Below are 15,286 nucleotides of genomic sequence, written 5' to 3'. Positions count from 1 at the left end.
CTCGTCTTATGTCAGTACTTCACCGTCGAGAAGTTATTTTCCCATCCTAGCCACAATAAGTTTGTGCCAACTAATCTTAATTTACATACACTGCCCTTATAGAAAAGTGTTTCCGACGGCTGCTAGATTATTACCTCGTCACTCTATAATCTTAGCTTATGTTGCTGTAAGGTAATGGTTATCCTTTTCCGATAATGTCAGCGACACGTAAGCAATTCGCATCTTATCTATACCAAACAAAATTACGAGCTCTGACCCGTTCGAAATCACGATCTTCCGTGAGAATCGATTGCGTTTATAGCAGCGTATCCGATTGCCTTTGATACCTGTTCTGAAACAGAGATCGTGGAAACCGCCTGCATGCGTTCTCGTTTAAAGCTTAAACCGAAACATTGATCTGCGAGACGCCTATGATATTTCACTCGCTTGGTGTGGTAACAGTTTTTGTAACAGTATCCGGCCCCGTCTTCTCGGTTTTCACACCTGTTTTTGCTTGGTTCGATGAGAAAGCCCAGCGACCTATTACACCAGCAGCCTCTGGAAAGTACCGCTAGCGTCTGCACTACTTACCAGTGATACGAGGAAAACTGAATCGTTTTTTTGACGTAATATCGTACTTGCTGTTTGTGAGAAGTTCATTGAGGAATAAAGTTGCGGTAGAGGAGTGGTAATGTCGTTCTTACTCTTGACGGAATGGTTTCACACTATGAGTAACACCTCGAGCAGTCTAATGCGAGTCGAAATTTTCAGGACAGCTGTGGGGAGACAAACTGCAGGCTCACAATGAAAATATTCATTGTCCGAAAATGAATAATAAAGTAAAGTTTATTGTCCTCCAGGGAGACAAGGAAACATGTGTGTTCTTTCCAATAAAGTGCGGATTGAGGTTTAACGTCCTATCGATGACGAGATTATTAAATATGAGGTACGAGTTTGGATTATGGAAGGAAATTGACCGTGTCCTTTTCATTAAATCATACCAGCATTTGCCTTAAGCAGTTTCTGGAACTCATGCTAAACATAAATCTGGGGATTAGGACGGGAATTTGAACTGCTGTTCTCCCGAGGGCGACTCATGTGTCTTACTTACTGCACCACCTCACTCGGGGGAGGCATAAATAACAATCTAAATTTTAGCCCCAATTTCCCAGGTAGCAACGCTACAAGACTGACATGAGCGACCATGCGTCTCAAGTGTCTCATGGGCAACATTTCAGTTTCTTCAGATGAGAAGATCTAAAAAAATCGCAAAACGATTTAGAAAAGATGTCAGCATGGTGCGAAAATTGGAAATTGACCCTAAATACTGAAATGTGTGAGGTCATCCATATGAGCTCTAAAAGGAGTCCGTTAAACTTCGTTTACACGATAAATCATCGAATCTAAAGGCCGTAAATTCAACCAAACACCTAAGTATTACAATTACCAACAGCTTAAATTAGAAATTACGCATAGAAAATGTTGTTGGGAAGGCGAACTAAAGACTGCGCTTTTTTGACAGAACACTTAGAAGAAGCAACAGTTCTTGTAGTGTAGACAGTCTCTTTTTCTCATTGATTAGACATAATATCTTTTCATTAGTTACAGGATGTACCCATCCATTCTTAAGTATTCTTCTGTAGCACTACGTTTCAAATGCTTCTGTTCTCTTCTTGTCTGAACTGTTAATCACCCCCGTTTCACTTTCATAAAAGGCCACACGCCAGACAGATACTTTCAGAAAACACTTCCTAACACTGAAATTTATATTTGATTTTAACAGATTTATCTTCTTCAGAAATGCTTTTCATGTCGCTGCCAGTTTGCATTTTATATCCTCTCTATCTCGCCCATCGCCGGTTATTTTGCTGCCCAAATAGCAAAACTCAGCTAGTACTTTTACTGTCTCATTTCCTTATCAAACCGCCTCATCATCTCCTGATTTGATCTGATTACATCCCATTACACTTGTCTTTTTATTTGTTCGTATTCATCTCATTATGTCTTTTCGAGGTGCTATCCATTCCGTTCAACTGACCTTCTGAGCCCTTTACCATCTCTGACAGAATTTCTGTTTCATTTGCAACCTTTGATGCTTTTATTTCTTCTACCTGGACTTAATTCCTCATCTCTGACAGAATTACAGTGTCATAGGCAAACATTCACGTTTTTATTTTTTCTCTCTGAACTTCAAATCCTTTTCCAAATTTCTCCATGATTTGTTTTATGCTTGCTCAACGTAAAAGATATATGAAGCTTGTTCAAAAACTATCGGGAATTTACATTTTTTGAAAATAATATTATATATTCATCTGCATCAATGTTATCTCCTTCAAAGTAGTCCCTATGAGATGTTATACACTTATGCCAGCGCATCTTCCAGTCCGTGACACACTTCTGGAACTCGATGTTTGGGACAGCACTTAGCTCTTCCAGCTATTCACTTTTAACCTCATCTAAACGTGTAAAGCAACTGTCCTTTCAGGTTATGTATATTTTTGGGAACGGAGAAAGTCACACGGGGTCATAGCTTGTGAATATGGAGGCTGGCGCATGATTGCAATGTTGTTTCGCATAAAAAATTCACTAAAAACCAATGAAGTGTGAGCAGATGCAATAGCGTGGCGCAAAATACATGAATTATTTCGTCACAAATCTCCACATTTATTCGCATTGCTTCCCGAAAAGAGCGTTGACTTGGAGGTAGTACTCCTTATTGACTGTTCGACCATTTGGAAAAAAACTTATGTTCCACTATGCCTTTAAAATCGAAGAAAAGAATGAGCAGAGCCTCAACATTCGACCACACATGCCAAGTATTCTTCGGTCCTGACGATGTGGAATGCCTCCACTGGGAAGATTGAGCCTTAGTTTCATCGTTTACCCGTACACCCATGTATCGTCACTTGTTACAACAGGTTTCAGTTGTTCTGCATCGTTGCTGACTTCATTTAGTGAGTCTTGGGCAACTTCCATTTTGCTCGAAATTCAACACCTTTGGCACAAATTCTGCTGTCACACGTTACATACCCAAAATAACTGAAAAGATTTCAAGGCATGAGCAAATCGATATGTCAACATCATCAGCAACTTCTATTGTGATTCGGCGACCGTTCATAATCGCCGGCCGGTGTGGGCGAGCGACTCTAGGCGCTTCAGTCTGGAACCGCGCGACCGCTACGGTCGCAGGTTCGAATCCTGCCTCGGGCATGGATGTGTGTGGTGTCCTTAGGTTAGTTAGGTTTAAGTAGTTCTAAGTTCCAGGGGACTGATGATCTCAGATGTTAAGTCCCGTAGTGCTCAGAGCCATTTGAACCGTTCATAATTTATTTATTTATTTATTCATTTTTTTGGCTTTTTCCGTGTCTTCAACGGTTGTTAATGTCCTCGGGCATACAGAACCTTCGTCATATTCAACTTCTTCACGGCCATCTCGGGAACTCTTATACTGTTGGCAAACCCTATTTTACGCACAGCGGACTCACCAAAACCAACATTCAACATTTCTAAAACTTTTTAGCATTTTGTTCCACTTTTATAGCAAAATTTAATGCAAATGCTCTGGCCCATTTTTAAAATAAATCAGTAATCGCCATTCGAAGCAAACACGTGTAACCTTCTTCAATATTGACTACAGACTATACATCTCATACAGCTACCAACGAACACGTACGTTTAAAACATGTTTACCAATATAACTACGAAAAATCGCGCGAATCAGACGAATACAACCAGCTAAATTACAAAATTCCCTATAGTTTTTTGATCACATGTCGTATAGGTCATGAAAAGATTATAAGTGCACTGGTTATACTGGGTGTCCAGAAAAGGACTCCCTGATTTCGAAATTAAATATCTCGAAAACAAAGATCGATAGAGGAATGCAGTAAACGGTATGTTTATTGTGAAAGCTGTAAGAAGTTCATACAGCAGTTTGAAATAATAGCTACAAAAGCTGCTAACAGATGGCGCTGTACGCTGTACAGCTCATATCAGCATACATAAGTGAAGTAATCGTATGAAAACAATCTTTGCAAACAATCACATCACAATGTTTTCAAAATGTTCACCATTGGCACTACAGAGGTGGCGCAAACGAAGAATGAAATTCGCCATCACATTTCGTAGTGTCTCAACCGAAATGGATTCACATGCCACAGAGATCGCCGATTCAAGCTCGTCCAGCGTGGCGGGATGCTTTGGGTAGACCATGTCTTTCACTGTGCCCCACAAAAAAAAGTCACAGGGAGTCAAATCCGGCGAATATGGAGGCCAATCCATGCCTGCACCAGTAAATTTGGGATATTCCAAATTAATGACTCGATTCCCGAAGTATTCCTCAAGAAAGCGAAACACTTGTTCGGCCCGATGTGGTCGGGCTCCATCTTGCATAAACCATTCAGTACCTGGTCGATCCTCTAACGCTTGCTGTGTGGCGACAAATTGTTCCAAAATTGCAACGTAACGTGCACCAGTGACCGTTTCTCGAATGAAAAAAGGGCCAATAATGCCTCTGCTGCATACTGCAGCCCACACAGTAACTTTAGGAGAATACAGGGGTTTCGCTTCACACCAATATGGCTTTTCGGAACCCCAAAATGGCCAGTTCTGCTTATTCACGTATCCATTCAGGTGGAAGTGTGCTTCATCTGTAAACCAGATGCAGCCAGCATCAAATCCTTCACTATCAATCATTGTGAGCATCTGATTAGCAAAGGCAACCCTTTGTTGCACAGCTCGTAGGAGTATGGCCCGGTGCGTTTGAATTTTGAATGGCAACATGTGTAGGCTCTTTCTCAGTATTTTCTGCGTGTTGGAACGCTTAAAACCAGTCTCAGATGCAATTCTACGGACAGATAACATTGGATTTCGCTGAATAATTCCAGAAACTGTGGCGATATTTTCAGGCGTAACTACGGTTTGCTTGCGGCCAACATGCCCCACTAGATCATCAGTTACGCTGCCTGTTTTGCGAAGAGCGTACGAATGGTTTTCGCATCGGGTCCTTTTGGAACATTAAATCGTGCTTGAAAACTTCGCCTTGTTGCCGTAGGACTCTCTTCTAACCTGTGGTACTCTAGCACCACAAAAACGCGTTGTTCAATGGACTACATGGTTTTAATCTCTTCCTTCGGTACGCTAATCTCCTTTCACGTTTCAATAGTGGAACTGATCGTTCTGGGCGTCGGATCACTATTTATACTTGGCATTACGTATGGCGATTACAGCGCCATCTGTTAGCAGCTTTTGTAACTATTATTTCAAGCTGCTGTATAAACTTCTTACAGCTTTCGCAATAAACATACCGATTACTGTATTCCTCTATCGATCTTTGTTTTCGAGGTATTTAATTTTGAAATCAGGGAGTCTTTTTCTGGACACCCTGTATTTCTGAAAGATACCATTTAAAGAGGGGCACATAATTTCAAAACGATCCACTGGAAGACAGGCTGCTTGACAACAAACAGTCGTCTCTGTAAGAGTCCGAGAAGGTTCTCATTCGTACGGCAGTCACGCGAAGCGAATTTTGAAACGTGTGAGGAGTTGCGTCCTGGCAGAGACGACACGACACTGGCTCCAGTGGAGGCAGTGCAGGCTTCGAGGCGGCGATTGCAGCCATATGGCGCAGGAAGCGAGTGAGACCTGCGAGGGCGATGAGCGAGATAAGCGGCGCACACACCCACTTTGAGGAACAACCTTCCTGAATTGCCCCTAATTGCTTTTAGCCTGTTTAAATAATGCATGAAGGCCGGGCAGCGGCACTTAGGCGCCGCTGCAGCGCGGCCTAACTTATTACTAAAATACATCGCACACAATGACACTGCCGGCCGCGCGCAGATAAGCTACCGCCTGCTCTACTCTCTTTCCCAGCCACTTGCCATCGATTGAAGTTAGGCTTATCTACCGCTGTCTGATGCAAGCAGGCACCCGCTAATTCGTCTAAATAAACGTCAACGGCAACTATTTACGGCAGAGAGTTACACGACGTGGAAAAACGAGTGCCACATTTGCGATGAAGAAAGCGCTAGGCTATCTGCAGGTAAAACTCAGTAAACTGCTTTAGAGACTGGAATGTCAAAGTCTCTTCCTGAAGCTACTAACTAACTGATTTGTTTACTCATGTCAATTCTAAACTTGCGACAGATTCTTATGTTCCAATCCGCGAGTGCTGTTGGTGACATGGCCAGCCCGTTATTGGCGTGAGTCTTTATGTTGGATGGTGGAGAGAGAGGGGGGGGGGGGGGCGGGGCTTCAGAGGGAGGGCACTGGCCGATGTCTCACTCTTGGCTACGATTATTTGCCAATCGCTCTCACATATGTTACAGCGTTAATATACGACGAGCGTACAAAAAAGTAATGATATCTGCCTAGGCACTGTCGTTTAATCCTTTGCCTGCAAGATGTGACACAAACCAACAGACATCAGTTGCAGTAATGTTGTTTTAGAGAAGTGAGTTCAAGCTATGTTGATTTCAATTCCTGTCAAATGCAAAATTTGTGCTGTGATTAGAATTTTAAAAACAGCGTTGGCTACCATAGAATATCACAAGCAAGCGTAGATTACGATAATTTTCCTAGAAGCTTCGGTCAGTTAAGATTGTAACTGTGTTACCTAACCGCGTTACCGTTACGTTAGGTGTGTTGCATACATATCGGGCTTTACTTCATATCGATAGCTTTGTTTGCGTACGCGATCAGTGTCTTACCACATACCCCTAGGAACTGGAAGCGGTGAACCGTCTAGAAACTGAGTGACGATATATAAAGGGCCGCGTAACCTACGCAACATTTTTGCTCTGCATTCTGATCCTCCTGTTTCTTACTTAAAAATAAAGAGTATTTATAGCTAAACTGAAATTGTCAATATTTAATTCAGGTTTTATTCAGAAATAGTTGATTTGTAACGTGAAACAGAGGGATGTTGTAGAAAAAACTGCAGATTTATGATATAGTACAAGAAAACGCAATTTCCTCAGAAAAAGGTAAAATTAGGAAAAACTGCAAAACAAAAACATACCAAACATTTATTCAATACTTTGTCGAGCTTATATAAAACATGTTTCTGTTACTCATAAACAACTTTCGCCCTTATCAATAATAAAAGGAAACTCTTGCCTTTGATCATGATGAAGAATGCTCTATTGCACACAAAAAACAACAATAATAATATATATTACTTTTATTTTTGTGTATGTAAACTGTACTTGCATCAGAGGTAATTTCTTTGGTTACGTAAAAGCGCAGAAGTTACTCGATTAACTAATTTTTATTATTTATAAAATGTAATTCGTATTTTATAGGGATACGGAATGGACTAACACTGAACAACGTGCGGTTCGAGTGATGTGGAAAGCACACAGACAAAGAGAAGTCGTCGGCTTCCAGTTCTTCTCTCGTACATTCATTTTTATGTCTCTTTCCTACTAATGCTACCAATACTACCGGTATTTACTACGTCACTTATGTATTGCACCAACACGACCGAACCGTAGTTTTGGTAGAGCGCAGCTCTAGCTTTGATACAACAGGAAATTATTTTCGCGACGACATTCCGAACAGCGATGTCACTTGTATTGCCTGCTACACACATGATAATAAGCAACGAAGACTGGAATGGAAGCAACACACTCACAACTTGACGATGAAAACTTAATTACTCACGAAACGAATGAGAAAGTGTAACAATTAATGGAATGGCGCAATGCACACTCACATAATCTTCATGATGACACTCGAGTGACTAGCTAGATGCCCGAGAATACGTGACAGTAGATAGAGTGGCCCTGCGTATACGCCCGTGAACTTGACAATGAACCTACACGAATGACAATATGTGCCAATGAATGCGATGGAGCCACACGCGCTGGCATCAACTTCACTATGAATGGTCAGGACGTTGTTTCTTTACATTTATTTTTGAGAAAAAAAAGAAAAGGACTAATGTTCGTCAAACTTTTACTTAGTTAACTCCAAATTAATGCAGTATCTACGCCGAGGCATTACAGGAGCTGCGTCCAGCTGTCAAAAACAAGGCGAGATATGCTGTCGTGGAAAGACTGTTTCATTGTCGACATCTCCCGCCTGCACGTACATTATATTTAGCACATATTTGGCATTGATCCTAAAATACTAATTTTGCGCCATATTATTTTCTCCTCTGTCCATTATTGATAGAATACCTGACTGGAAAATCTTTTGGAAACGGCAGTCAATTTCTGTAGGCAGTGATGTTCTATAGTATGAAATAATACGTGGAAGAGTAAATAAGCATACGTTTTAAACATATTTAAAGTGAGCACGAAGACAAGGGCTTCAGAAGTATTATTTGTGCACTGTGTTCTTACTTTCCAGGTTACGCTCGCACACTGAAGTAAGAGCTCAAACCTCTTTCTACCATTTAAAAATCCGGAGAGAGTAAACAGATGTTTCTTTCCCATGCATTATCATCTCGCCATCGACAGGATTCTAAACTAAAAATAACGTCTAAATACATTTTTTGATGTCTCACATATCATGTTAGATGGAGTTTTCACTTGTAATATGTGAATGCATCCAAACTTTTAAAAAATTTTCTCCATAGCTGAAACAAATTTTCGTGTTCGCTAAATCTAGTCCTATTGCTGGTGACATAAAACAAGAAATATACATGTAGAGTTGATATGACTTATGCGGAGCTTCGTTCTGTGCGTCTCCTTACATTTATGTTCTTGTAGATGGAACAAAGTGGATCTACCACCTCTGCTGATCTCCAGAAAACATTGAAGTTCCAGACTGTATGGAGACCAGTAACTGGTACAGGATAGATTTGCATTAAATATTTCAATTTTCAAGCAGCCTGTTTCAAAGTTCGTCCAAGTCACCGTATATCAAATTTCTCTTCGTTTCCTAGCTCTTTAGATTTCGTGCTGTCACTTGTATTAAACTGGACTCGCATTCGGGAGGACGCCGGTTCCACGTCCGGCAATCCTGATTTAGGTTTTCCGTGATTTCCTTAAATCGCTTCAGGCGAATGCCGGGATAGTTCCTTTGAAAGGCATGGCCGACTTCCTTCCCCATCCTTCCCTAACCCGATGGGTCCGATGATCTCACTATTGGGTTCCCTTCCCCGAATCAACCAACCAACCATCACTCTTATTAAGAGCTTTCATCTTTGTTGAAATATTATGTGAAATTATTTCTGAGATATACCAAATCACACATACCAAGTCTACCTACATAGTGAAGCAGCCTTTGATTTCAAATTGAACTACAACTTTTTTAAGGTTAACTCGTGAAAAATAGATTGTTGTGATATAACAAATGTCAGGACTTACAGTGAAGTTTTCGAATAAATACCTGGGAAACGTGAGGCCTACGTTTGGGACACAGACACAGGTTGGTTTTATCCCCGTTAAGCGGTTTACATAGAAATGGAATTCCACAGAATTTGGCTAGACAGTTGTCATACATTCAGGCTATCTTTTGCTTAAAGTTTCGCTATGGGTGATGAAAAGTTTTATAGCAACGCGCTCCGCTTTTCTTGATCTTCGGAAACATCTGATAAACGTTGATATTAATTGTAGCTATATTCACCTATTACAGTTTTCAGCCCCCAGAGTGTAAATGCGCAGGTTATTAGATCGAATGAACTCACTAAAAATTGCAACGTTTGTGAACTCAGCCTACCTTACAATTTATTCCACACAAGGAAACGGTGATTGAGTAACTAATACTTTATTTGTGTAAATAACAGTTTCAATATTGGTATCCATTTCGAATTGTTGAACCATTTTCTAGACAAGACTTTAAGAAATGTTGCGCAGCGGACATTCTTTGCGACCACTTCGCATAATGACCCACTATATTGTCGAGACGCGAAGCGTGGAAGAAGCCTAAAGAAACAGTGTCACGAACTATTCCCTTCCCTCGACACTGAATTTGCCACATTTTGTGGCTGCAGGATGCGAGTTGGTGCTCGTTCACCGTACGACCCTCTGCGTCATTCGGGTCTTTGCTTGCGAGGGTCGTAAAACTCCGATCCGTGCCATTAAGTGGCCTTTTTGCATGTATCACTGCTTTACTGCTACCCTGCTCCGCCTCTTGCCGTTTCGTCATCCTGCACCCTTTCTCAGTGCCCCGTCAAACTATTTTCTTTTAGGAACGTTTCTCTAAAAACACCATGTGGCAGCTATTTGTTTAACGGCTATTCCAATACACGTGTCTTAACCCACTTCGGAGATTCACTGATTCTGATAAAAGGAAGGGAGGAAGAAATGACAGGTATAGCGTCCAGTCAATTTGGAGGACATTAAAAACGGAACATTAGCCCTGATTAGATGCGCATTGGAAGAGGCTTTGTTGAAGGATCCCTCCCAGCATTCGCAGGAAACGATTTCGGGCAACTATAGAGAACCGTCGGCGGAATGATCAGATGGAATCTTTAATCCCGTTGCTGTCTGCACTTCAAGTAAATGCCGGAGTGGCTCCCTTCAAAACGCTGCGGCCTGTTTCCAACAACATCCTTGTTCAGTCTGAGTTTGTACTCATCGGATTATTAAACCTTGTTCTCCCTTCCTTCTGCTACTCCCGAGTTCAGTCCTGACAAACGAGTCACACTTTTCAATACATAATTTTAGTGCTCAACTAGTATCCGGCAACTTCTCGTATATTGCTTGACTGTTCCAGTAACTCACACAGATATCTTTATTGCAGTTTGATTTGATCATAACTCCGCCTACAAAGTTCTAGAACTTGATGAATGTTATCCACTGAGTGTTTTATAGCGATCTCCGGTGTACCGTTACAGGATGATCCTTTCAGTTTGTTACCACAGTTTAGTTCGTGGCTACACTGCACTGAGCGCAGCTATACACGTGCGGAAATGAGTGTATTACGAAATCCGTGTCGTGTTTACGAACAAAACATTTATAATGAAGAATGGAAATGATGGGTAGATTTAGACAGATGGAAGTGGGGACTGAAGCAGATTTCGAAGAGCATAGCGTATGTAACCAAAAAGGCTCGATGAAAAATGAAAGAAGTTAATAATATCCAAGCTTTTGAACTGGCTTTAATCATACTTTATCGTGATGGGTGTTATTTACTATATCACTGTTCATGAACGAATCATAAATGAAGGCACATGTGTTCGAAGTAAGGATATAGTACTAGCCAGTACTTTAACGGAGAACAGTGTTGCACACGTCGTATGTAATACCATATTTTGCACTAATCTGAAGCAAGTTATGCAGTAGGAAATATACGTGCCATATTGTAGTTTCGTTATATCATGACAAAAATTTTGTGTACTTGTATGGTGCTTTTGCTTCTTCTTCTTATTTATACAGTCAAATTCCATCAGCAAAATTGGGATCTAAACCTCGGTAGAAAGGAAAGAATGACGAATAGCGTGTGGATCCCCGTCGACAACCAGATCAATAGACGCAAGTGTATGTTCGGACAGGCCTTTATCAGATGAAGAAATAGGACGCACTTTTTCAAAAAGAACTCTCAACAGTTTCGTTAAGAGGTTTAGCGGAACCATGAAAAATCTAAATATTTATACCCTCACAGCAACCTGAGTCCTGCTCCTCTCAAATGGTAGCTGGGAAACTAAAGAAGAAGCCAAGACGCTATATGAGTAAGCAAAAAGTTTTGCGGAAATTTACTGTGGCTTCCAACTCTTCGTTCTTAAATTATCATTTGAGAGAGTCATACACACAGTAACACCACCACTGCCACAGAGAAGGCTCATACACTTCAGTGATGATATTGACGATGACTGAAGTGGGTGTGTCACACAGTAACACCACCACTGCCACAGAGAAGGCTCATACACTTCAATGATGATATTGATGATGACTGAAGTGGGTGTGTCTTCTCTAACTCAGTGGTGGTTCCACTGATGATGATATATTTCTGGCACACGATAAAAAGAAACTCTGGCTCCACAACAGAAAATATTGATCTAACAGAAAATTGTTCACACACGTAAGAATCAGCTGAAGTGCTAAGGCAAATTGACTGGTTACTAATTAAAACATCCAAGCCGTACGACAAGAGTCATACAAACAAAGTATGGGGTCATTGTTACTGAAGTTTAACAATAGACAGTAGAGGAAATCAAATCATGCATCAGGACTGCAAATAATTTGCAGGTAGCTTCGAGACAGGCCTAATAACATCTCGGATGTGCTGCTTCCGCGACCTCAGGAACAGTAGTCCAGAGAGTTTCAAGACAGACTCGTATTGTTTGCTGAATGAACATAGATACCTAAAAGGGATGTTAAAGGCAGTTGTGTGCTTATCCTTCCTACCATTTGGTAGCCACATTATTAACGTTAATTTTCAACTGTTAAACAACAGTGACATGCAGCTTCGTTTGTTGACAGGCGCAGGTCGAAATAAAACCACCCTGGCAGAGATAGGTGAGATTGGGTTTAACGTCCCGTCTACATCGAGGTCCTTAGAGACGGAGTAAAAGGCTGGGGAAGGTTCAAAGGAACCATCCTGGCATTTGCCCGGAGCGATCTACGGAAATCTCGGGAAACATAAATGTGGATGGCCGGACATGGGTTTGAAACGTCATCCTTCCAAATGGGAGTCCAGTGTGCCGACCATTGCGCCACCTCGCTCGGTGCCAATGTGGTGTGTCATTTCGGACATAATGTCACACTTTCACCTCTTTCATCAATTTTACGTCATAATACTAAATAGTTTGCACGTATTCGCGATGGTGAAGGATGTACCCGCCGCCGAGAGCTGTATGTTTCCTTGACGCTGACGCTGGAATGACGAGCCTGTCCTTGGCTCATGGTGGTGCAGTTTAGACAAAATTTGTCATCCCTGCGGTTCCTGTAAGAGAGAGAAATATATATTACCACTCGTGTCGATTGGTCCTGTCTGGTGTAACCTGAAAAAGAGAAAGACACACTCTGTTGAGGGATTAGTGAAACTTAATCCCTCAGCAGATCAGGCCAACGCGTGGTTGGCCTGTGATGAGGTTGTTGGCCCAGTCCACGGATGAGCCGGTTGCGGGAGCGTCCCGTCTTCTCGTAGAATGTATGTTTCCCTGCTACATTTCCATTATCAACCTCTTTCCTACACTGCCCCAAAATAAAAGTCACATTCCAGTTAAAATCTTGTTTGAAACTTCTCATACAAATAACATCAAAAACGACTATGTCCTAGAAACAAATGGCTCATTCACTCCAACATCTTAGATCAGTCCACACTGGCTTTTGAAATGTTCTTATTTTGGTAGAGAGCATAGCAATTTTAGCGTCTAGGACTCGACAAGTGGGACCAGCTTGTTAATTGTAGTGCGTAGGTGCTACCTTGCGGCAAGGAGAGATGAGGCGGAGCTGAGTAGAAAACACTCCGAAAAGAAGGCTGTTTGAGGATTACCTTCCCATCGATGTCGAGCTCGTTAGAGACGGAGTACTATTTCGGATTAGGTACCGAAAGGGAAGGCAATCTACAAAATTGTATTCAAAGAAACCATTTCAGAACTTTATATGTAAAATGAATGTGGAGAGGGGAAGGAAGGAAAGGAAAGGGAGGGAATCACTGCTGTTAGCTACATCGAGACATTACGAGGAATCAGCGGTGACAAATGAAAATGCGTACCGGAGCGGGATTCGAACCCGTGATCTTCTGCTTATTAGGCAGGTGCGTTAACCACTGCGCCATCCGGGACATAGTATTAGCGTAACTGTCCGGTGTAAATCGGCATGCTTCATGGCCGATCCACATTCCCATCGAGCGACAGCTATCCGCAGTCCCTGTCAACTTCCTCCATGTTCGCTCTCTGAGATTCCCACAGGAGGTCGTACGTGTCCCAAATAACAGACACCACGCGTTTATATCGTTTCAGAACTACAAGAAACCTAGGAAAGCCACGGAAACACTACGTCAGATGCCAGGCGGAGAGTTGGATCCTGCTCATTTCGAATGCAAAATTAGTGTCTGCACCACTGAGCCATCTTGCTCAAACTAGAGTAACCAAACTAGATCTCAGACAACAGTCCCCCAAAATGTGCTTTTTAGGTGTTTCCCCCTTCCATGTAGCTCAGTTTTCGACTGATCCCTCTTTAGGAGAAAAACATAAGACAGAAGTAGTTAAAGACGAGAACATCATCCACGGACCGATTTTCGTTTACGGTATTAATTCTTTAGAGTGAGATGACTCTGTGTGGTGAGGAAGAGCATTCACTTACAGAAATCAGGTGCCACATGCATGATTAACAAACACACATCAGGCGTGAACGCTGAAAATCGTGATAAAATTCGCAAATTCGCGAGGAACATTTCAACTCTTTTAGGGTACGTTTTTTCAAACCTCAGAAATGAATGACGATATTTTTCTTTCTGTCACTTCTAACAACCCTACCACAACAAAGATCAAAATTTAATAATGATTGTGGTGTTGCTCACGCTGCTAAATATTGCATTTTCGGGCAACAACAAAGTTATTATGTGGCAGGTGTCATTAGAGCACAGTTAATAAAGTCATTTCATGTAATAATAAATAAACTAGGCACTCATATTTTCGTATTTCCCACGCTGGTCTCGTTGTAAATTATCATTGCTCAATCGTCGAAAATCTAGGTGGTGATGATTCCAAGCTCGGATGCAAAGAGGCCTAGGTTTTTATTCTGCGATATTCAAAAGTTTTATAGATGTATTTCACAAACCATTCTTGAAGATTACCCTTTTGCAGGACAATGGTGATGTAAAAAAGTAATCAGCACTATGAATTTAAGTTACTTCTTTTTTATTACTTTTGCTGCAATATCACGTAACACACAAAACATCACTTCACAATACAAAACATACTTGAAAACATCGCCCTCACTGTTAAAGTTCACATTTTATAAACTGGCTACAATATGCGTCTTTCCAACATAACGTCCAATACTTGACTTTCTCAAGGTCCGACTCTCTAAAAACTAACTAATAACCGCTTACGCGCCCAAAAATCAGAGATACAAGTACGTCAAAGGTCATAGTGACAAAAGAAAGAATACACACAAGAATAATATCATTGCAATATAAACATATCGATGTATCAAAAATGAAATCAAATCTGAATGTTGTCTCAGAAATATGTTAAGTAGTTAACAGAAAAACAGTAGAATATTGCTGGTATCGAGAGGTTGAGTTGAGGTGCCGTAATGGTTACGTAATTCAAGTACCATTACACAGTCCATGATTCTTATTCCTCTGCACCCTTATCCGTGCAGTCGTAAGTGATTGATATCTTTCATAAATGTAATGTCGGCGAAACGTTAGACCGTACCTTCTTCCGTTTTTACGCAGCCGCTGC

General features: G+C 41.4%; 1 protein-coding gene and 1 non-coding gene across 2 annotated transcripts in view; one reads left to right on the top strand and one right to left on the bottom strand.

Annotated features, from left to right (window-relative positions):
* Window positions 1-15,286, top strand: part of LOC124555963 (homeobox protein B-H1-like) — a 180,843-nt gene that overhangs the window by 122,214 nt on the left and 43,343 nt on the right. The window lies entirely within an intron of this gene.
* Trnai-aau lies at window positions 13,584-13,656 on the bottom strand. The gene has a single exon. It is a non-coding gene; the product is annotated as a tRNA-Ile (tRNA).

The sequence above is a fragment of the Schistocerca americana genome, chromosome X (assembly GCF_021461395.2).
Source record: "Schistocerca americana isolate TAMUIC-IGC-003095 chromosome X, iqSchAmer2.1, whole genome shotgun sequence".
Taxonomy (NCBI): Eukaryota; Metazoa; Arthropoda; class Insecta; order Orthoptera; family Acrididae; genus Schistocerca; species Schistocerca americana.
The sequence above is the reverse complement of the archived record's forward strand: the minus strand, read 5'-3'. Positions and strand labels throughout refer to the sequence as shown.